This window comes from Rana temporaria, chromosome 5, assembly GCF_905171775.1.
Source record: "Rana temporaria chromosome 5, aRanTem1.1, whole genome shotgun sequence".
NCBI classification, from domain to species: domain Eukaryota; kingdom Metazoa; phylum Chordata; class Amphibia; order Anura; family Ranidae; genus Rana; species Rana temporaria.
The window spans coordinates 24,129,094-24,152,530 of NC_053493.1; the positions used below are offsets into that span (position 1 = coordinate 24,129,094).

At 46.9% G+C, this 23,437-nt stretch overlaps 1 protein-coding gene across 1 annotated transcript in view; it reads left to right on the forward strand.

The window, feature by feature from the left end:
• The window catches only part of THSD7A (thrombospondin type 1 domain containing 7A), a 395,672-nt gene that overhangs the window by 128,409 nt on the left and 243,826 nt on the right, over positions 1-23,437 (forward strand). The window lies entirely within an intron of this gene.

Sequence of the window (23,437 nt, forward strand, 5' to 3'; positions counted from 1 at the left end):
TCTGTGCCCATCTGCAGCCTGATCTGCACCTATCCAATGCAGCCTGATGCCCATCTGCAGCCTCTGTGCCCATCTGCAGCCTGATCTGCGCCCATCCAATGCAGCCTGGTGCCCATCTTCAGCCTCAATGCAGCCTCTGTGCCCATCTGCAGGCTGATCTGCGCCCATCCAATGCAGCCTGATGCCCATCTGCAGCCTGATCTGCGCCCATCCAATGCAGCCTTATGCCTACCTGCAGCCTCAATGCAGCCTCTGTGCCCATCTGTAGCCTGATCTGCACCCATCCAATTCAGCCTGATGTCCATCTGCAGCCTCAATGCAGCCTCTGTGCCCATCTGCAGGCTGATCTGCGCCCATCCAATGCAGCCTGATGCCCATCTGCAGCCTGATCTTTGCCTATCCAATGCAGCCTGATGCCCATCTGCAGCCTGATCTGCGCCCATCCAATGCAGCCTGATGCCTATCTGCAGCCTTACCATCTCTCATGCAGTGGAGGAAATCAGGAGGGGGACGAGCGCCGCCGGAATCACCGAGCCGTCATCTTCTGTTTACAGTACTCGGCTCTCAGTCGGCAGTCACATACACAGTCCCGCCTCCGCCATCGCCATTGGACCAGCTCCTGTGATTGACAGAACACTGGTCCAATGCCAGTGGCGGAGGCGGTACATGTGTACGACGTCAGAGCCGAGTAAACAGGACATGACGGCTCTGTGATTCTGGCGGCGCTTGTCTGCCTCCTTCTCCTCCGAGGTACGCTATTGGCGTATAACACGCACCCATGATTTTCCCCCTTTTTTCAGGGGGGAAAAGGTGCCTGTTCTACACTGATAAATACACTAAGTTGGGGTTGGAGGTGACTTAAAAAAATTATTTAAAAATTTCCATCCACCTAGGTAGACGGGCCTTCATTGACATGCAGATGTACAGATCATTAATAAGTGAACTGTCCACATTGTTCTTCGATAGGCATTTGTATTCCGGACCTCTGGCCGAGCGCCGTCGCTAAAACCAAGAAACACAGCCATTAATTATATAGCGGCTGATTATTATTTTGTGGCGTCTTGCTTCAGAATGAAAAATGTAACCCAAAATGAATGGCTTCCCCTGTCAGCCCAACCTCCTCCTATTCACCCGCCGAGGTGATAAATCAATGACGATGGAAACAACAGGAGTCCTTAATAATAACAACCTTCACTTCACCTAGGCCTCAGTCCGCGCGCCGCCTCTCCCGTCCCGCGTTATCTATTGAGGTTTGAAGCTCTGCTGGTGTTTTTGTGCTTATTGATCGGAGAAACGCAGAATCTTTGCATGGCTGGGCCGCATCCATCAACGTAACAAAGGATTCCTGTCAAATGTCCACCCTTCACCGGCGGCTTCATTGAACTAGTCATCTGAGCCTTTCAACCCTGGGAGCTAGCCGAACGCAGCGGCTGGAAGTAGCTTTGCTGCTTTGTATATAGCTTATGGCCTCCAGAAACGCAATTGATTAAATGAGTAACGCGTCCAGTGGACTCAAAGATTTTACAGAAATATATCCCTTCATTTTTTAAAACGGACCTTCACCCAAAACCTTATCACATCTTTCCCTGCCTTTTCCTCCCCTCTCTTTCAATTGGATATATACTATATACCAAAAGTATTGGGACATCTGCCTGTACATGAACTTTAATGGTATCCCAGTCTTAGTCCGTAGGGTTCAATATTGAGTTGGCCCCGCCCTTTGCAGCTAACAGCTTCAACTCTTCTGGGAAGGCCGTCCACAAGGTTTAGGAGTGTCTATGGGAAAGTTTGACCGTTCTTCCAGAAGCGAATTTGTGGGGTCAGGCATCGATGTGGACAAGAAGGTTTGGCTCGCAGTCTCTGCTCAAACTCATCCCATAGGTGTTCTATCGGCTTGAGGTCAGGATTCTGTGCAGGCCAGTCAAGTTCCAACACCCCAAACTTGCTCATCCATGTCTTTATGGACCTTGCTTTGTGCACTGGTCCAAATCATTTGGTGGAGGAGGGATTATGGTGTGGGGTTGTTTTTCAGGGGTTGGGTTTTGCCCCTTAGTTCCAGTGAAGGGAACTCTTAAAGCGGAGTTCCACCTAAAAATGGAACTTCCGCTTAACCCACTCCTCGCCCCCTTACATGCCACATGTAATTTTTTGGGGGGGGAGTGGGGGCTTCAGGAGAAGGGGACTTCCTCCTTCCGCCGAGGGGCTGGAAAGGCGATTAGCTTAATCGCCTTTTTGCAGCCCCTCTCTGTAGGCGAGCGCCTGTCCAATTGGACGGCGCCGCTCGCGCATGCGCAGTGCCGCTCGCGCATGCGCAGTGGGTGCCCGGCCGTGAAGCCGAAAGCTGTCACTGCCGGGTGCCCACACTAGGAATGAAGACGCCCGCCCGCGAGGAGCGGAGCCCCGGCCGGCACGTCGCTGGAGCCGTGGAGCAGGTAAGTGTCTGTTTATTAAAAGCCAGCAGCTACACTTTTTGTAGCTGCTGACTTTTAATAAACTTAAAAAAAAAGGTGGAAAACCCCTTTAAGGCGTCAGCATACCAAGACATTTTGGACAATTTCATGTTCCCAACTCTGTGGGAAAAGTTTGGGGATAGCCCCTTCCTGTTCCAACATGACTGCGCACCAGTGCACAATGCCCGCTTTGTGCATGTGCAGGAAATATCCTGTGCATGCACAGATGTGCCGAAGGGCTCTGTTGGGGCCCAATGGACAGGCAGAGCCATTCAACATATCTGCATGGGAGGGGGGAAAAGCCCCCAAAAACAGGGCTGAAGTTCCTCTTTAATAAATCTGATGTACCACTTCTACTATCTTCTGTGCCTCTTCTGGTAAAGGATATTAAAGTGTAAGTCCAGGTAAAAATTTTAGGGTTCGTTGACACATGTGTTTTTCAAGGGCAGTAAAAACCCCATGGTTAAGCCACGATTTTACCACCCCCAATTGCCCCCCCCCCTGCCTTTAACAGCTGATAGAGGTATTCACATCATGTCATGGCTGCAATTCTTCGCTTCACAGCCACAGCAGGGCTTATATCCCCTGTGGCTTCGGCAGGCAATAGCACTTGCCAAATGGGGCCATTCTAATTCCACACTTTATCCAAAATTAAGAAAAAAAATCTTGATGTACACTCTAACCCCCAGGTGCCCAACTTGCTGCAGCATGAGGCCTTTTGGGACTTTCTGTGTGGCTCTCGGGGTCATTCAGACAGTTGTATGTTTCTTCATTGCCTGTAATAGCAGGGTCTTATGTAATGTGACCCCTATCTATGTGTCCTAAAGCATGCCCTAATGCCGCGTACACACGATCAGTCCATCCGATGAGGATGGATCGACGGACCGTTTTACATAGTTACATAGTTACATAGTTAGTCAGGTTGAAAAAAGACACAAGTCCATCCAGTTCAACCACAAAAAAATGAACAAACAAAATAAAAAACACAATACAATCCCATACACCCAACTCCATACCCACAGTTGATCCAGAGGAAGGCAAAAAAAAACCAGCAGAGCATGATCCAATTTGCTACAGCAGGGGAAAAAATTCCTTCCTGATCCCCCGAGAGGCAATCGGATTTACCCTGGATCAACTTTACCTACAAATCTTAGTACTCAGTTATTTTATGTACATTTAGGAAAGAATCCAGGCCTTTCTTAAAGCAATCTACTGAGCTGGCCAGAACCACCTCTGGAGGGAGTCTGTTCCACATTTTCACAGCTCTTACTGTGAAAAAACCTTTCCGTATTTGGAGGTGAAATCTCTTTTCCTCTAGACGTAAAGAGTGCCCCCTTGTCCTCAGTGTTGACCGTAAAGTGAATAACTCAACACCAAGTACACTGTATGGACCTCTTATATATTTGTACATTGTTGATCATATCCCCCCCCTAATTCTCCTCTTCTCAAGAGTGAATAGATTTAGTTCCTCTAATCTTTCCTCATAGCTGAGCTCCTCCATGCCTCTTATCAGTTTGGTTGCTCTTCTCTGCACTTTCTCCAGTTCTCCGATATCCTTTTTGAGAACTGGTGCCCAAAACTGAACTGCATATTCCAGTTAACCGATAAAGCTGACTGATGGTCCGTCGCGCCTACACACCATCGGTTAAAAAAATGATCGTGTCAGAACGCGGTGACGTAAAACACAACGACGTGCTGAAAAAAACTAAGTTCAATGCTGCCAAGCATGCATCGACTTGATTCTGAGCATGCGTTGGTTTTTTAACCGATGGTCGTGCCTACTAACGATCACTTTTGTCCTATCGGTTAGGAATCTATCGGTTTATTTTTAAAACAAGTTGGCTTTTTTTTAACTGATGGTTAACTAACCGATGGCGCCCACACACGATCGGTTTTGACCGATGAAAACGGTCCATCAGACCATTCTCATCGGTTTAACCGATCGTGTGTACGCGGCATTAGTCTTCAACAACTCCTACAGCATATTTGCAGTCTCTGACCATCTCTTGTATCATACCAGTAGTCTCTGACCATATCTTGTAGAATGCCCATGACCATCTCTTGTAGCGTGCCCATAGCCTCTATCCATCTCTTATAGCAAGCCCTTAGTCTGTGACCATCTATTGGAGTGTTTTCGATACTATCTGACCAGAACTTGTAGCCCGCCCATAGCCTCTGACCATCTCTTATAGCAAGCCCTTAGTCTCTGACCATCTCTTGTGGCGTGCTCGTACATTCTCACCAACTCTTGTAGCACGCCCATAGCCTCTGATCATATCTTGTAGAATGCCTGTAGTCTCTGACCATCTCTAACATGACCATTAAAGCAACTGTGTAAATTTGGCCTTAAAGTTGAGCTCCAGAAACGACGCGAACTCCACCCAGCAGCGGCCGAAGTATTGCAGCCTAAGATCCGAAGGCGTACGAAGCCGTAAGCCTGTCGGATCTTAGCCAAAAGCCGTCGTATCTTGTTTGTGAATCACAAATTAAGATACAACGCAGCAAATTTGAAAATGCGCTGGAGTATCATTAGATACTCCGGCGTATTTGTTCTGTGAATCTGCCCCATAGTTAGTCATAGAACCTCTGTAAGGTTATTTTTTGCTATCTATTAGAAGTTCTTATCATTCTTCACTTCACTAAAATTGTGTTCTTTGACCACTTTTTACTGGAAATACTCTGGAATGCTCGACCATTAAAGCAAAATGGGGCATCCATTGTCCCCTATTTGCTAACAATCGGACAATTTATGGTCATTTCATTTCTTTTGGAAAGCGAGTACTCAGCAATATCTAACCATAGAAGAATCATAGAGGCATCTCCATGTAGCCCATTCATGACCACCAAACGATGACTTTTACTTTATGTTTGCAGCGATAATTCTAATGCACTGGAATCATGAGATCCTTTTCTGATCGTTATTGATCCAATCTTTGTCTGTCTCCACATGCTGAATGTCATTTCAAGAAGTGAATGAAAACCAATGCCCACAGGACGATGTGGCCTGGATACAAAGGCTGTACATTAATGCATCTTTGTCTTGGCGAGAGTTTATTAATTGTTAGGTTACTGTGTTATTACCTTCTATTCTTATCGGCTGTCCATGTTAAGTGCTTCCTGCTATCACCTTTCCTCTAATGCTATCAGCAATGTTATTATCTCTTCTCACATGTTCCATTATTTTGTTCCCTTCACTGCACGTTTTGTCCTTCCCGTCCTCGCTCCATACACGTCCCCTACCTTGCTTACAGAGAATGGTGGAGCATTAGAACGCTGTTTATGTCTAGTAGAATGCAAAGATTTAAATAGCTCATCAGGTTCCCCTACCCCCCCCCCCCCCCATCTGAATCTTAAAGGGTAGGCTCATCTTTTTTACAAACCATGAACTCCAAATATCCTGGCATCCTCTTCAGACCCTGCAACACAAAGGGGCCGTGATGCCCCTTGCTGCCGGTGTAGCGGTCTATACACCGTACACACCAATACAAAGCCCCAGAGTGAGTACCCATTATAATGTTCTCAATAGCAAGGTACTCAGTGCTGACCAATGAGAAGCCCATCTGAGGCTTCTTATTCCAGTAAGGTGTCCCAGAAGAGAGAATTTCTTCTCATTGGTCAGCGCAGTCATGTGGTCATGCTGACCAATGAGGGCTTGCCACTGCGGCCATTATGGTGGGTACTTTGAAATGTAAAGATGGATGAATGGATTGCAAGCATTAGCATGGATACTTTAGATGAGGGGTGCTCGGAAACAATTCAACGCATGCCCGGAAGCATACAACTTCATTTTCTCGGCTCGTCTTAGGCCCCGTACACACGACCAAGTTTCTCGGCAGAATTCAGCCAGAAACTCGATCGGAGCCGTATTCTGCCGAGAAACCCGGCCGTGTGTACACTTTTGGCCGAGGAAACCGACGAGGATCTCGTCGGGCCAAATAGAGAACATGTTCTCTATTTCCTCGTTAGTCAATGAGGAAATTTGGCTCGCCGAGATCCTCGGCGGCTTCACAAGGAACTCGGCGAGCGAAACGATGTGTTTTGCTCGTCGAGTTTCTCGGACGTGTGTACGGGGCCTTAGTGTTTTACGTCACCGCGTTCTTGACGGTCGGAATTTGGTGTGACCGCGCGTATGCAAGACAGCTTGAGCGGAACTCCATCGGAAAAACTGTTGGAGTTTATTCTGAAGGGAAAACCGGTCGTGTGTACAGGGCATAAGTGTTTAGGGTGGTAGCGGAAAAGTCACCAAAGGTTCCTTGTGTGGGTGCGATACATTTTTTAGGCCCCAATGCAACTGTTGTCCAAGTAAAGGCCCATACCCATGATCAGACTTTTTGACAACGTGTTTAATCGGACAATCTGACCGTGTGTACGCTCCATCGGACAATTGTTTTCACTTTTTCATCGGACAAATGTTCGCTGTGAATGCTCTCAAACTTTCCGGCAACAAATGTGTGTACACAAGTCCATCGGACTAAAGTCCAGAGTACGAACACGCATTCTCAGGACCAATGCTAAAGATCAGACAACGATAGCAGAAGTTGCCCAAAGGGTGGCGGTAAAGAGCTGAAAAAACACGTGATTTGGTGAATGTTGGCTGAAAATGTTCTGCCGTGTGTATGCAGAAAAAGTTCACGGCCAACGCCCATTCGAACCAAAATCCATGGAAAAGTCAGATTGAAGTCTAATCGTGTGTATGGGGCATAAGAATACCTACGTATTCTCTATAAATTAGCCTTCATGACTGTGGCCAGCCACCTGACCCAAATAAAGCATAAATTAACCCCTAGGTCCCAAAGGGCCCAGCACTTAATGTGTATATGTAGGGTGGTGGCAGACAAAGTCACCAAAGGCCCCCTGGGGCCATATGCTTTAGCCCCATATAGTAAATAGTATGAGAAACCCCTGGTTCAGTGTATATCGGCCTTTCTCAACCTTCTTACCTTCAGGTGTTGTGGAACTCCTACCGTAACCATTTTATTGGGGGGGTCAATGGAAAATGCCCTTTACATTGGTGATTAGTAGGAAGAATGCCTCCTTAGAGTGGTTGCCAGAATACCACTCTTAGGCCCTGTACACACGACCAGTTTCCTCGGCAGAATTCAGCTTCCGACCGAGTTTCTGGCTGAATTCTGCCGAGAAACCTGGCCGTGTGTACAATTTCGCAGAGGAAGCCGACGAGGAGCTCGACGAGGAAATAGAGAACATGTTCTCTATTTCCTCGTTGTTCTATGGGAGCTCTCGGCCCGCCGAGCTCCTCGGCGGCTTCAGGGCTGAACTGGCCGAGGAACTCGATGTGTTTTGGCACGTCGAGTTCCTCGGCCGTGTGTACGGGGCCTTACAGACAGACAAAGACATCATGGGTGTCAGAGGCGGAACTACCAGGGTTGCAAAGGTCGCACTTGCAACTGGACTCTGGCGCCTAAGACGGCAGGAAGGGGTCCCCCTGCAGAACATGGGTTTGGTTCACACTGTTGTGACCCCCAAAGTCGTACAACCTGCTTGCGTTTTCCTTGTGACCTCCTTGCGACTTGCTTGTGATTTCCTTGAGTCCTTTGTGATTTATCTTTGCAGTCTAATGCCGCGTATACACGATCGGAAATTCCGACAAGAAAACCGTGGATTTTTTTCCGACAGACTGTTGGCTCAAACTTGTGTTCCAAACACGGTCACACAAAATTCCGATCGCCAAGAACACGGTGACGTACAACACTACAACGAGCCGAGAAAAATTAAGTTCAATGATTCCGAGCATGCATTGAATTGATTCCAAGCATGCATGTTTTTTTGTACGTCGAAATTGCATACAGACGATCGGAAGAACTTTTCTTGTTGGAAAAATTGAGAACCAGCTCTCAAATTTTGTTGGAAATTCCGACAGAAAAAGTCAGATGGAGCCTACACAAGGTCGGAATTTCCGACCAAAAGCACACATCGAACTTTTCTTGTCGGAATTTCCGATCGTGTGTACATGGCATTTGGCACTCAAATTGCACCAACGTCGCAGAAATGTAAACAGCCCTGCAACTGGAGTAAAGGGCCTGGGATCAGTGGGAGGAACTCCAGACTCGGAGGGAAGGGCCCCTGAAGCCTCCTACACACGATCGAGGAACTCGACGGGCGAAACACATCATTTTGCTCGTCGAGTTCCTTGTGAAGCCGTCGAGGAACTCGACGAGCCAATTTTCTCCATTCCCGTCAAGGAAATAGAGAACTTGCTCTCTTTTTGGCTCGTCGAGTTTCTCGACAGTTTCCTTGACGAAAATGTACACACGACCTTTCCTTTGGCAAAAAAATATCTCCCAGCAAGTTTCTTGCTGGTTTTTGCCGAGAAACTCGATCGTGTGTACATGGCATTTGACACTCAAATTGCACCAACGTCGCAGAAATGTAAACGGCCCTGCAACTGGAGTAAAGGGCCTGGGATCAGTGGGAGGAGCTCCAGACTCGAAGGGAGGGGCCCCTGAGACCATAGGAAAGGGTCCCGGGGCCAATGGAAATTTCTAGTTACGGCTCTGATTGCTTTCTTTTCGCTGGCTTTCCCAAGTGGTGTTGGTCCTGGAACATGTGGGCACCATGAAATGGGAGGTCAATCAGCCACAGCTTAAGGAACCCCTAGCAACTTTTGGAGGAACCGCCGGGCTCCACTGAACCCTGGCTGAGAATAGCTGGTGTATATGGTCCATCTGCACTAAGTACAAGACTTTCTTATAATGTGTGGCCCAGATTCTCAAAGGGCAATTTGCGCCATCGTAAGTCCTAATCTGGGCCGTCGTATCTATGCGAATGATTCTTAGAATCAGTTATGCATAGATATCCCTTAGATCTGACAGGCGTAAGGCTCTTACGCTGTCAGATCTTAAATGCATTTTTTTTTTTCCGCCGCTAGGTGTCGCCTCGTCGTTTTCCCCGTCGTCTATGCAAATTAGCTTTTTACGCGAGATTCCCGAACTCACGCGCGGACGACGCAGTGAATTTACGATGTTTCCGTAAGAGTAAACTTGCCCCTGCTATATGAGGGGCAAGTTTACGAAGGTCCGTCGTATGCCATGTTAAGTATGGCGTCGGGTCAGCGTCGGCTTTTTCCGTCGTTTTCCTAAGTCATCTGCGAATACGTCGGCGTCATTGACGTTTTCCGTCGTGAGCTGGAGCATGCGCACTGGGCTATTTTTCCGCCCGGCGCATGCGCAGTTCGATCGGCGCGGGGGCGCGCTTAATTTAAATACAAACCGCCCCCTTTGAATTACGCGACCTTACGCCGGGCCATTTACACTACGCCGCCGCAAATTACGGAGCAAGTGCTTGAAAAATACGGCACTTGCTCCAGTAATTTGCGGTGGCGTAGTGTAAATGGCTTACGCTACACCGCCGCGGATTCTACAAGAATCTGGCCCTGTGTATCCATATTTTTGGATATGTGTTGAGGCATTCCTTTTCAGACATATAAGTGTTGCTAATAAAACGCATTGCGGTATGGTATCGGTATATATATTTTCAAGAAAAGACCAATCGTATGAAGAAAGATAAGAAAATTCTATTTTTGTGGATCATCTTCTAGAAGTAAGATAAGCTTTCCTTGCCTGAATTATTTATAAATGAAATTAGACTAAAACAATGTATCTGATATTTAAGAAAGAGCCGCGATGCCTATCTGTCCTCGTATGTAGAAAAAGCTTGCACGCATCATCCTTTTCCAGCTAATCTGAAAAATCTTCAGCGAGCAAAGAAAGAGCTGATTTAACTAAATGGCTCATTAGTTTCATAATGGGAGCCGCTCGGAAAAAGAAGAGGAAAGAGACGCCTGATACAGTTTAACACTCGCCGTGCTGACTGCCTCGAAGAAGCATCCTTACAGGGGCACTGTTAGGCTGGTTTCACACGGGCGGTCCGATCAGGTCTGCCTGTCACTTTTTTAGGTGGACCTGATTGGACCAGCCATTGCTCTCTATGGAGCGGTGCATGTCAGCGCATATCGCCAGCATCCGATCCTGTCTGCCATGGGCGTAGCATAAGGGGTTGCAGGGGTCACAATCGCAAACCCCGCCCCTAGCTCCAGAGGGCCCCTGCAGCCCCCCTGTGATATTATTATCGTGTCCTCCACAAAGTCCAGCTCCGAACTGCCCTAGGGCCCCACAGCCATGCTCCAGTACTGGGCTTCCGCTTTGCCTTCCACAGTCCACACCTCTCCGTTCTCATTTTCTGGGGAGGAGCTGTGAACCATTTCCTGAATGAAGAGGTGCACAGGGTGAGAACAGCCCAGTATGGGAAAGTGTCTGTGCTGTGTGTTAGCAACATGGAATAGTAGCCGAGTTCAGCGAGTTAAGAGGAGGAGAGTGCTGTCCTATAGACACGATGGGACCGCTGTCACTGGTGACTTAAGACACCACCATGCGGTGAGTGTATCTGCATGCACAGTGGAAGTGGAGGGTGGTAGTGGGGGGCCAGGTCAACTTTTGCATCAAGGCCCACAAACTTCAAGCTATGCCTCTGCTGTCTGCCAAAAACAGACAGATTGGGGATCCATTGCTCATCTGTTCAGTGGATCGGATGACCGTTGGATGGAAATGGACAGGGGGTCCACGTTTCCATCTCCGCCCCATAGAAAACAGCAGGGCTGTGTCCGTGTCTGCTCTGCATAGTGGAGCGGACACGGACCTGTCAGCCGCCTGCTCAGCGAATGCACATTATGGAGTCCCCCCTGCACCCGTGTGAAAGGGGCCTTACTAGGAAAACAAAAAAAATGTAGAGTCACCAGATCAGGAAGTGAGGGTCAATTTTGCGGGACACTTGTTTAGGTGAAAATTGAGTATTACGGGACTTCTGGTCACTTTAGCAAGTGCGTATATATTAAAAAATAGAAACCGTGCCACTCTTCCTGCCAGCCACCATGACATGTGAGTCAGGATCGGCCTCAGCCTACTGGTCTCTGCCAAGAAGCCACACCCCCAATGTGTTTTCCCCATCTACCGGGGGCTTAGTCATGATTAGTCATGACCCTATGACTAAGCCACGGTGGGCGGGACGAAACACGTCAGATGTATGGCTTCTTGGCAGAGACAGTACTGAGGCCAGTCCTTACTCACATGTCATGGTGGCTGGCTGGGACAGCGGCACTTTTTCTGTTTGTTGCACATATGACTCTCTGGATGGGCATATAAAGCCTGCTCCCCTTTTCCGGTGGATCATGGATACAGTATCCCTGGCTTTGAGCAGATTTACAAGCATAGCTTATAGTCATAAATGATGTATTTTAATTGTACAATACAGAACATATCCTGGATTGTTATAGACCCTTGACTATAGCCTGCTACCTTCAGGTGATTGGACACTGGACTCTAGCCCTACTGCCCCTGACCCCTTTCATTGTTGGATTTCCGTTCCTTCAATCGTGGAGGCTGGAGGGCGCCCAGCATCATCTATCTTATTCCTCTCTAGCCCTACTGCCCCTGACCCCTTTCATTGGATTTCAGTTCCTTTAATCATGGAGGCTGGAGGGCGCCCAGCATAATATAACTTTTTCCTCTCTAGCCCTACTGCCCTGACCCCTTTCATTGTTGGATTTCAGTTCCTTCAATCATGGAGGCTGGAGGTCGCCCAGCATAATATAACTTTTTCCTCTCTAGCCCTACTGCCCTGACCCCTTTCATTGTTGGATTTCAGTTCCTTCAATCATGGAGGCTGGAGGTCGCCCAGCATCAACTTCTTCCTTTCTAGCCTTACTGCCCCTGACCCCTTTTATTGTTGGGTTTCAGTTCCTTCAATCATGGAGGTTGGAGGTCGCCCAGCATCATCTAGCTTCTTCCTCTCTAGCCCTACTGCCCCTGACCCCTTTCATTGGATTTCAGTTCCTTCAATCGTGGAGGATGGGGGTCGCCCAGCATCATATAACTTCTTCCTCTCTATCCCTACTGCCCCCGACCCCTGTCATTGTTGGATTTCAGTTCCTTCAATCATGGAGGCTGGAGGTCACCCAGCATCATCTATCTTCTTCCTCTCTATCCCTACTGCCCCCGACCCCTTTTATTGTTGGATTTCAGTTCCTTCGATCATGGAGGCTGGAGGTCGCCCAGCATCATCTATCTTCTTCCTCTATAGCCCTACTGCCCTTGGCCCCTTTCATTGTTGGATTTCCGTTCCTTCAATCGTGGAGGATGGAGGTCGCCCAGCATCATCTATCTTCTTCCTCTCTAGCCCTTCTGCCCTGACCCCTTTCATTTTTGGATTTCAGTTCCTTCAATCATGGAGGCTGGAGGTCGCCCAGCATCATCTAGCTTCTTCCTCTCTAGCCCTACTGCCCCTGGCCCCTTTTATTGTTGGATTTCAGTTCCTTCGATCATGGAGGCTAGAGGTCGTCCAGCATCATCTAGCTTATTCCTCTCTAGCCCTACTGCCCCTGACCCCTTTTATTGTTGGATTTCAGTTCCTTCAATTATGGAGGCTGGAGGTCGCCCAGCATCATCTAGCTTCTTCCTCTCTAGCCCTTCTGCCCCTGACCCCTTTCATTTTTGGATTTCAGTTTCTTCAATCATGGAGGCTGGAGGGCGCCCAGCATCATCTAGCTTCTTCCTCTCTAGCCCTACTGCCCCTGGCCCCTTTCATTGTTGGATTTCAGTTCCTTCAATCATGGAGGCTGGAGGTCGCCCAACATCATCTATCTTTTTCCTCTCTAGCCCTACTGCCCCTGGCGCATTTCATTGTTGGAGTTCAGTTCCTTCAATCATGGAGGCTAGAAGGCGCCCAGCATCATCTAGCTTCTTCCTCTCTAGCCCTACTGCCCCTGACCCCTTTCATTGTTGGATGTCAGGTCCTTCAATCATGGAGGCTGGAGGTCGCCCAGCATCATATAACTTCTTCCTCTCTAGCCCTACTGCCCCTGGCCCCTTTTATTGTTGGATGTCAGTTCCTTCGAATAATGGAGGCTGGAGGGAGTCCAGCATCATCTAGCCCTTTTTTTTCTTGCCTGACTGTACCAAACACATTACAGGTAGAAATATTAGGGGAGCACGCTTGGGGCCAGGGGTTGCCATAAGAAATTGCTGTAGTGTCCCTTTCCTATGTAAAGTATACCTCCTGCATTTAATCAGCACACAGGAATAGCTTTCAGCACCATGGACAGCGCTGACATAACACTGAACCATCCCTGCCATCAGATTGGAGCTTTCAACATTTTTGGCCTAAATCAGGGATCTCCAAACTTTCCAAACAAAGGGCCAGTTTATTGTCCTTCAGACTATAGGAGGGCCGGATTGTGGTCAGCGACGTGGGCAGAAAATGTCCTGGGCCCGGCATCAGTGAAAATAAATGAGAGCCCCGGGGTTCGTGGTCAGTAGGAGGAGGAGTAGTACCCCTATTAGTATGATGAATAGTATGCCATCATTGCTATCAGTGGAAGAAATAGTGCCTCCTTGTTGGTGTCAGTGGGAGGAATAGTACCCCAAGGGCCGGATAAAGGCTAGCAAAGGGCCGCATCTGGCCCCCAGGCCGCAGTTTGGTGTGTATTGCTAGAGAGTTGTTTTTTCTTGGGAGAGTGCATGTGATCAGCACAGGGACAATCAGCACTCAGCAGACAGAGGGTCGGGGGTCCTGCAGTCTCATAGGACAGTCAGAGGAGAATGAAAACTCCTCCTACAAGCTTTAACCAGACACTGATAGAAGTCACAAGACTGCTATATACTGCTTATGAGAAAAGGGATTTAGCAATTTATATTTACCAAAATAATTGCATTTCTGTGTACTGTGGGAGACCAGACATAGTGACTGCAGGCTCCTGGGTTTAGGAACACTTTAACCACTTAAGGACTGCCTCCTGCACATATACGTCGGCAGAATGGCACGGCTGGGCACAGGCACGTACAGGATCGTCCTCTTTAAATGCCCAGCCGTGGGTTCCGGTCCGAAGCTTCGTGACCGTGACCGCGGGACCTGCGGACCCGATCGCTGGTGGAGTCCCGCGATCGGTCCCCGGAGCTGAAGAACGGGGAGAGGTGTGTGTAAACACAGCTTCCCCGTTCTTCACTGTTGCGCCGTCATTGATTGTGTGTTCCCTTTTATAGGGAAAACAATCAATGACGTCACACCTACAGCCACACCCCCCTACAGTTAGAAACACAAATGAGGTCACACTTAACCCCTTCATCGCCCCCTGTGGTTAACTCTCAAACTGCAATTGTCATTTTCACAGTAAACAATGCATTTTTAATGCATTTTTTGCTGTGAAAATGACAATGGTCCCAAAAATGTGTAAAAATTGTCCGAAGTGTCCGCCATAATGTCGCAGTCACGAAAAAAATCAGCATTTTTTTTTATAAAAATGCAATAAAACTATCCCCTATTTTGTAAACGCTATAAATTTTGCGCAAACCAATCGATAAACGCTTATTGCGTTTTTTTTTTAACCAAAAATAGGTATAAGAATACGTATCGGCCTAAACTTTTTTTTATATATATATATATATTTTGGGGGGATATTTATTATAGCAAAAAGTAAAAAATATTGCATTTTATTCAAAATTGTCGCTCTATTTTTGTTTATAGCGCAAAAAATTAAAACCGCAGAGGTGATCAAATACCACCAAAAGAAAGCTCTATTTGTAGGGGAAAAAGGACGCCAATTTTGTTTGAGAGCCACGTCGCACGCCCGCGCAATTGTCAGTTAAAGCGACGCAGTGCCGAATCGCAAAAACTGGCCGGGTCCTTTAGATGCCTAAAGGTCCGGGTCTTAAGTGGTTAAGCACACTTTACTTGCACATAGTGGGGTGGATTTACTAAAGGCAAATAGACTGTGCAAGAGCAATTGCTCTCATTTTCCTGTAAAGAATACCCAATCAGGTGTAGTGTTGAGCAGAATACGCCATATTCGATTTTGCGATATATCACGAATATATAGCCGAATATTCGAGAAATATTCGCTAAATTCGAATATTCGTGATATTTTATCAAAATGAAATGTTTGCGAAATTTCGCTATTGCGAATGCAAAAATAATTGCAAAATTTCGACAACTGCGGTAGGAGCACTCTGATTGGCTCAGAATATTCGTGATATTTTATCGAAATTTCGCAAAATGCGAATGCGATATTTATTGCGGAATTTCGACAACTGCGGTAGGAGCCCTCTGATTGGCTCAGAATATTCGTGATATTTTATCGAAATTTCGCAAAATGCGAATGCGATATTTATTGCGGAATTTCGACAACTGCGGTAGGAGCCCTCTGATTGGCTCAGAATATTCGTGATATTTTATCGAAATTTCGCAAAATGCGAATGCGATATTTATTGCGGAATTTCGACAACTGTGGTAGGAGAACTCTGATTGGCTCTGATGCAAAAGAAGGGCGGAGAAAATAATCGCGCAATATTCCTATTGCCGAATATTCGCATTGCGAATATTCGGCAATATAAAATGATCGCTTCAGCTACTCGGCCCAAGGTCTCTAATCATACCAGCAATGCTTTTAGACGTCGATGGAGATCACTAGGATGTGATCTGTTCTAAAAATAAAATTGAAAAAATCTGAATATTCGGAATAGCGAATATTGACCGCGAAATTCGAGATATTCGCGAATACTCGAATATGCCATATTCGAGCCGAATATTCGCAATACGAATATTCGTGAGCAAAACTAATCAGGTGCAAGGAAAAAAAAAAGCACATGATTGGATGATGGAAATCAGCGGAGTTGTACCTTATTTACTAAACTCTGGGGAAAATGCACAGTCTATTTGGATTTAGTAAATCCTCCGCAATGGCACATCTTCCTTCTAGTTTGCTCTTCTCCAGCAATGTGACTTCTGCACTCCCTGTCATCGCTCCATTCATGACTGCTGACAGCTTCTGCTGAACAATTCATTTCACAGCAACTTTAGTTCTGCATCCGAACGTGTGTGACATGTAATGAGATTTCTGTATAATGGTGTGCTCAATTGACATGCTTTTTACTGTACTTCTTGTGGGGGGAGAGAGAGAGACCGCCATGTGCCCATTCTTTGTCCTTTGATTCAGCTGCCATGGAGGGCATGGAGTAGGGTGACCAGACATCCCCGGTTTCTGGGGACAGTCCCCGGATTGAAGACACTGTCCCCGGACCAAGTCTGTCCCCGGTTTTGTCCCCAGATTGGATTTGAACAGGGGCTGGGGCAAATTCAAAGACAGTCAGTGCAGAATTAAAAAATAAAAATTCTTAATTACACTCCCCCGCTCTGCCACTCCTACTAGCTTAGGGCGGTGTATTTTTTTCCATTATCTGTGCCCCTTTCTGATGATCATGTGCTGGTCGGCGTGGAGGGAATATTTCTTCCCCTTCCCCCCTTCCCCCTTGTACTCACAGATCACAATTGCTGTTCCTGCCTGCAATAATGGCAGCTTCCCCTTCTTCTCCCAGGCTGAGACTGAGGTTAGTTCTAAGTCTCAGTGCTGGCTCTCTTCTACCCCCTACAGGAGGGAGGAGAAAGCTTAATCCTCTCTCCAGCAGAAGCCAGCTGCTGATCCTTCTGACAGGAGTGACACTGCAGTTTAGTGACGGCTGGTGTTTTTTTGTTTGGGAGGGGGGAATCAACCACCACGCCCTTGCAGCACCTCAAACCCCCCCGCGCGCTGTCTGCCGATTACCACTTACCCCATCGGCGGCAGGGATCAGCAGGCACATTGTGGATGGGCGGGCACATTGTGGATGGGCAGGCATATCAGGGATTGACAAGCACATCTGGGATTGGCGGGCACATTGGGGATCGGTATGCACATTGTGGATGGGCAGGCATATCAGGGATTGACAAGCACATCGGGGATTGGCGGGCACATTGGGGATCGGTATGCACATTGTGGATCGGCGAGCACATTGTGGATGGGCAGGCATATCAGGGATTGACAAGCACATCGGGGATTGGCGGGCACATTGGGGATCGGTATGCACATTGTGGATCGGCGGGCACATTGTGGATGGGCAGGCATATCAGGGATTGACAAGCACATCGGGGATTGGCGGGCACATTGGGGATCGGTGGGCACATCGAGCAGGAGGACAGGCTGCGTCGGGCATCTGCCAGCGTCTCCTGTGTCCTCTTCCCTTCTAAAGTCACGGCAGCTTCCGCCGTGCGTCTCCTCCCCCTCCTCCTAGGCATCCAATAGGATCGCCTGACCTTTCAGCCAGTCGGGAAATGGTTATCAGACCCGCGCTTTCTGATTGGCGAAGAGGCGATTCAGTGTTCGAAAAGTGAATATTCATTTGCTTTTCTAACACATCTGGGTGGGCTCCGAGCGCAATGCTCTGCTTTCCGAGTCCACCCTATTTTGAAACCTATTAGAGCCTATGGCTCTAAACGGGTGCCTCAAAAAAACACGCTGTAATTCAGGCACCATGCGTCCTGAAAGGGGCCGAACGCATGCATAGGGGTGGCCGCGGCAACCATGGATATATTCATGCTATACATGAATCTATTCATTAACCATATAGGGGAGTGGCATAGACAGTGGAGATGGCGCCCGTGGGATCTTAAAGGGGTTGTAAAGGTAAAAAAAAAATTCCCTAAATAGCTTCCTTTACCTTAGTGCAGTCCTCCTTCACTTACCTCATCCTTCCATTTTGCTTTTAAATGTCCTTATTTCTTCTGAGAAATCCTCACTTCCTGTTCTTCTGTCTGTAACTCCACACAGTAATGCGAGGCTTTCTCCCTGGTGTGGAGAAAGCCTCTTGAGGGGGGAGGGGGCGAGCAGGAGTGTCAGGACACTCTCTACTTTGCAGATAGAGAAAGGAGCTGTGTGTAAGTGGGCGTCCTGACACTCCTGCTCGCCCCCTCCCCCCTCAAGAGGTTTTCTCCACACCAGGGAGAATGCCTCACATTACTGTGTGGAGTTACAGACAGAAGAACAGGAAGTGAGGATTTCTCAGAAGAAATAAGGACATTTAAAAGCAAAATGGAAGGATGAGGTAAGTGAAGGAGGACTGCACTAAGGTAAAGGAAGCTATTTAGGGATTTTTTTTTTTACCTTTACAACCCCTTTAATGGATGAGCTGCCCCTGCTGCAGTTACTCCTGTCAAAGAAGAGTGGCACTAGCAGCCAAATCGCCAGTGCACCCCCAACACAGCTCCTGCTCCCCTTTTCCTGGCCCTGATTATGTGCCCCACCCATGCACCTGGGGCACCCGGGCAGTGCCCATTTATTAAGATTCATTAAGATGGCCCTGCTGAAGGGGGTACTCCCTTACCTGTCCCTCCTGCCCACCCCTTGTCCCGGCCATAAAGATAACTATTATGAAGGCATATAACTGTAAAAAGCATATAACCGTAACAGACAATAGAGAGGGCTTGCAAGTTCACAATGTTTGCGCTTTAATCTTCCCGACAATAATTCCTTTATCAGAAGATTTCAGGCAAGTGCTAAGGATCGTTAAGATAAACATACAATTGGTTTGAAAATCTCATTCAATGCGGAAGGCAGAACGTGGAAAAAATCTTTATCTGTGTTTTCATAGCGCGCTGCATCCCCAACAAAGATTTTCTGCTTTAATGCAAGTGCTGGAACAAGGATTATACATTTCTACTTGCTGAATAAGAGAATGGAGATTACATTTATCCTATTTAGCATCCGTCAACATGCAGAGATCAGCACTCTGTCGATAGCATTGTTACCGAGAGAAAAAGCGAAACGCGGGTTTAACTGTTCAAGCTTTATTCTGAGATGTCAGCTGGGGAGAAGCTGTAAATGTAATAAAGTTATTATCATCGCTATAATACAAAAACATCTATTAAGAGAAAAAGTATTCTACTGTATATGTCATATAGTACAGTGCTGCCACGATCATATGGAGAGATTCGGTTTTACGATCACAAACAATGACATTTAATGCTTAACGTGGTATTAAACCCAAAAACTAACGTTTACCCAGAAAGTATCCACAGTGCTTCACTTTTTCCACATTTTGTGATTGTAACGGTCAGGGGTTAACGCCGTTACGATATTCCATTCCACCAACCCACGACAGCTTCCGACACCCCACAATCCAGCAGACAGGACCCATTGGGTTTCCCCCCAGAATAACGAGACACAAGCTCTGTTCTCTGGTTCCAAACAGAATGACACTTTTAGCTAGATTCACAAAGGGTTAAGCCGGCGTATCAGTAGATACGCTGTCGTAACTCTGAATCTGCGCCGTCGTACATTTAAGTGTATTCTCAAATTGAGATACACTTAAATGTAGCTAAGATAACGTACGCTTGCCCGTCTCAGTAAAGATACGCCGTTTACGTAAGGCGTTTTCAGGCGTAAAGTTAGTCGAACAAAAAGCTGGCCTAGCCAATGTTAAGTATGGACGTCGTTCCCGCGTCGAATTTTTAAATTTTTACGTCGTTTGCGTAAGTCGTCCGTGAATGGGGCTGGACGTAATTTACGTTCACGTCGAAACCAATACGTCCTTGCGGCGTACTTTGGAGCAATGCACACTGGGACATGTCCACGGACGGCGCATTCGCCGTTCGTTAAAAACGTCAATCACGTCGGGTCATGGTTTATTTACATAAAACACGCCCACCTCTTCACAATTTGAATTAGGCGCACTTACGCCGGCCCATTTACACTACGCCGCCGTAACTTAGGACGCAAGTGCTTTGTGAATACAGCACTTGCCTCTCTAACTTGCGGCGGCGTAGCGTAAATACGATACGCTACGCCGGCTCAAACATACGCCGCCCTACGTGAATCTAGGCCTTTAATGGTAAAATTAGGCTTGTTATATACAGTTAGAAGCCCCAAGAAACAATGGCTTAACTCCACCCACAACATGACACAATGGGTGCTCAATACACATTCCTTTAGATAATGACATTCAGATAATCTACATGAGCTAATTACTGGTCATTTACCCAGACGTTCTGACTCCGCGATAAGCTATTCTCACCTGCTACACAATACACATTCCTTGAGGCCCCGTACACACGAGGAGACATGTCCGATGAAAACGGTCCGCGGACCTTTTTCATCGGACGTGTCTCCTGAGAGCTTTTGGTCTGATGTGTGTACACACCATCAGACCAAAATCCCCGCGGACAGAGAACGCGGTGACGTAGAAGACACCGACGTTCTCAAACACGGAAGTGCAATGCTTCCACGCATGCGTCAAATCAATTCGACACATGAGCGGGATTTCGGGACGCTGGTCACACGTCATAACCAGCGGACATGTCCGATTAGGTGTACTAACCATCGGACATGTCCGATTAGGTATACTAACCATCGGACATGTTTCCAGTGGACAAGTTTCTTAGCCAGATGTTTGCCCACATCTGGCACACCCCCTGCTCACATCTATGGGAGCTCCTTATAATGGACACAGAGGGGGTGCAGACCGGGAGGGGGGGAGGCAGAGCTGAGATTTCACCAATAGGGCCCTCAACAGACAATAGAAAAATTTGATTGTTTTTGGGACTGACGCTTTAAATTCATTCAACTCCAAAAACCTTCTATTTTTACACTTCTGACATCACCGCTCCTGACATATAAGCCGCGGCATCATTCACCTCCACGAGATACGGGATTGCCGGCTTACAGTTTAAGCTTGATTTCCTGTCTGCGACCAGAAACATTTGTTCAGTCCATGTGCATGTGAGCTGACCCCTTCCCTTCTAATGAATGAATGATTCAGACGATGACGGCCCAGGCGTGCCTGGAGGCTTCATTTACCCCGGAAGCCAGAGATTCAGTCCTGGGATAACTACTCATTAATTCCTGGAGATCACAGGATTTACCCAGCATGCTTGTTATCCGCCCCGTTCTTTAAGAAGAAACAATTGTTCCGCGCTCATACCATTCTCAGCATTATTTGCTATAAACCGGGAAACTAAATCCAATCTTTATAATTGAATACCTGCAGAATAATGTATTCATGGAAGGAGGTCTTATTCTAACTGGAAATGTCACTTTAAAGGAGTTCTCTGACCTAAAACTTTTAACCCCCGCTGTGCCCGGGCTGTAAAACTATACAAAATAAACTTTCACTTACCTGCCTACGATCCCCCGTTGTTCCGATATCGCCGTCCCGTTCTCCGGTCCCGGTCTCTTCCGCTTCCTGCGTGTCGGTGACTCATAGTGCGCTCAGCCTATCAGCGGCCGCAGCAATGTCCCGTCGCGCCCGCTGATAGGCTGAGCGCACTATGAGTCACCGACACACAGGAAGCGGAAGAGACCGGGACCGGAGAACGGGACGGCGATATCGGAACAACGGGGGATCGTAGGCAGGTAAGTGAAAGTTTATTTTGTATAGTTTTACAGCCCGGGCACAGCGGGGGTTAAAAGTTTTAGGTCAGAGAACTCCTTTAAGTATATCCTATATTTTATCCTATATATGTTTTATATACAGTTGAAAATCAAAAAATTTGAATATCGTGCAAAAGTTCATTTACTTCACTAATGCAACCTAAAAGGTGAAACTAATATATGAGATATACTCATTACATACAAAGCAAGATAGTTCAAGCCGTGATTTGTCGTGATTTGTCATAGATGTGATGATTATGGCTTACAGCTCATAAAAACCCCAAATCTCAGAAAATTAGAATATTGTGAAAAGGTGGAATATTCTAGGCTCAAAGGGCCAGATTCACAAAAGGGATACGATGGCGTATCTCCTGATACGCCGGCGTATCTCTGTTTCTATCTATGCGACTGATTCATAGAATCAGATACGCATAGATAGCCCTTAGATCCGACAGGTGTAATTGTTTTACACTGTCGGATCTTAGGATGCAGTACCGCGGCCGCCGCTGGGGGGAGTTCGCGTCGTAAACCAGCGTCGGGTATGCAAATTAGGAGTTACGGCGATCCACGACGGATTTTTACGTTCGCTACGTCGCCGCTAGTCTAGTTTACCGTCGCAAAGTTAGTCGTCGTTTCGGGTGCCCTAACTTTATTTAGCAAACATATTGCTGTCTAAAGTATGGCCGTCGTTCCCGCGTCGAAATTTAAAATTTAACGTCGTTTGCGTAACACGTCCGGGAATACGGAAGTAGGCTACGCGCGTCGCCGTTCGAAAAAATGACGTCACGGCGCGCAAAGCACGACGGGATGAATTGGCCCGCCTTGCGCCGGACGCTGCCAGCGTAGTTTTCATCGCAAGTGCTTTGTGAATCAGGCACTTGCGATGAAAACTTGCGGCGGTGTAATGTATCTACAATACGTTACGCCGCCGCTCACCTACGTGAATCTGGCCCAAAGTGTCCCACTCTAATCAGATAATTAAGCCATAACACCTGCAAAGGGTCTGAGCCATTAAATGGTCTCTCAGTCTGGTTCAGTAGGAATCACAATCGTGGGAAAGGCTGCTGACATGACAGTTGTGCAGAAAACCATCATTGACACCCTCCATAAGGAGGGAAAGCATCAAAAGTTAATTGCAAAAGAAGTTGGATGTTCCCAAAGTGCTGTATCAAAGCACATTAACCTCCCTGGCGGTATGATTCTGTCTGAAAAAACATGCTGAAAGCGGTACAATTATTTGCAAGGAAATTTGGTGTTTTATACTGTAGGCCTGTGATTTTTAGGAATAACTCACTTAAATCTGACCAAACAAGATTCTAATAGGCATCCTGGGTATGACATTTTTTTAAAAACAAAATTTTAAATTATAATATAATAAATAATTATAAATAATTATAGCAAGTAATAATATAATTAAAATAAAAAATATTCAATAATGTAATCAAATCAAAATCACTGAAATTTGCTCAGTTGCAGAATTGTCGCTGTCATTATTTATTTATTTTTATGACAAATTTCCCCGCAAATCGCTATCGCACAATTCTGCAAGTGATTATAATTTATTATCGCTGTTTTCTAGCTGATCTAAAACCATTTTTGACATAAAAAGACACTTTTGGTTGCTATGGACAATATACAGTTTTCAGGCAGAAAAAAAGGTTTTTATTATATAAAAGAACATGTAGGGCACTGGGCAGACCACTAGGGACAAAGGGGGTGTGTTTTTTTTACATACAGTACTGTA